The 934-nt window shown below is 37.7% G+C and overlaps 1 protein-coding gene across 1 annotated transcript in view; it reads right to left on the bottom strand.

Moving 5' to 3' along the window:
• LOC106792398 overlaps nucleotides 1-934 on the bottom strand; it is a 42283-nt gene that overhangs the window by 4051 nt on the left and 37298 nt on the right. The window lies entirely within an intron of this gene.

Here is a 934-nt window from a genome sequence, read left to right as displayed (position 1 = left end):
TAATATTTTATTAATAGATTTGAATATTTCAAAACACATAGGAAGAGAAATTGGATTGTAAGAAATAATATCGCATATAAATTTAGAAAATTTGTAACCACAGAGAGAAAGAGAAAGAGAAAGAAATAGATAGATAGATAGATAGAGAATAGGACGAGCCCCTAGCATTTTCCAATAATCGTTTTAATAGTTAATGGCATGTAACACGAGTCGTGCGTATCGTAAGAAACAAGCACCGAGAAAGAACGGGCTTTCACCGTGCTTCACCGCCAACACAACCAACCCAACATTGAAATAACGTAATAAGTACACACACGTTGGTTCGATGATGGTAGTTGTGTTGGTGATAGTAGTGGCGACTGTGGCTCGCCTACATTTAAACGCACGATCGCAAACTGGTAAGGTTTGTATTGAAAAAGGAAAAAGAAAATAACAAAAAAGAAAACTAAATGGAATAAGAAAAAGGGTTACATTGAAGGGAAAAAGAAACTAAGTAAAATCGTATTAACAGACACATTGACATTCGTGTCACGGTTACTCGCTGCACCCAAGAAAATAATAGGCTCCTTTGGGACTACGTGAGTGCAACCTAAGCCGCATTGTCAACTCTTAGTTGTCCTCGGTAGATGAGAAAGCGAATAGGTACACCTCTGAAGTGTCCTGTCTTGTTCAATACCAAGTGCAAATCCTATCCTATCCTATCCTATCCTGTCCTGTCCTGTTCTGTCCTGTCCTGTCTTTTCTTGTTTTAACTTATCCCAAGTCCAGGTACCAAGTCCTCTCCTTATCACATTGACGACAACGACAACGTGTTGTCCGATGTAAGATGTACACGTTGCCGATTCAGACACGTGCCTCTTCTTACCTTATCTCTATTTCTTCATTCGTTTACTCTCACCTTTCTTTTTTTTTTTTTTTTTTTTTTTTTTTTTTT

The sequence above is a fragment of the Polistes canadensis genome, unplaced genomic scaffold (genome assembly GCF_001313835.1).
Source record: "Polistes canadensis isolate GaletaPanama2010 unplaced genomic scaffold, ASM131383v1 scaffold_421, whole genome shotgun sequence".
NCBI classification, from domain to species: Eukaryota; Metazoa; Arthropoda; class Insecta; order Hymenoptera; family Vespidae; genus Polistes; species Polistes canadensis.
The sequence above is the reverse complement of the archived record's forward strand: the minus strand, read 5'-3'. Positions and strand labels throughout refer to the sequence as shown.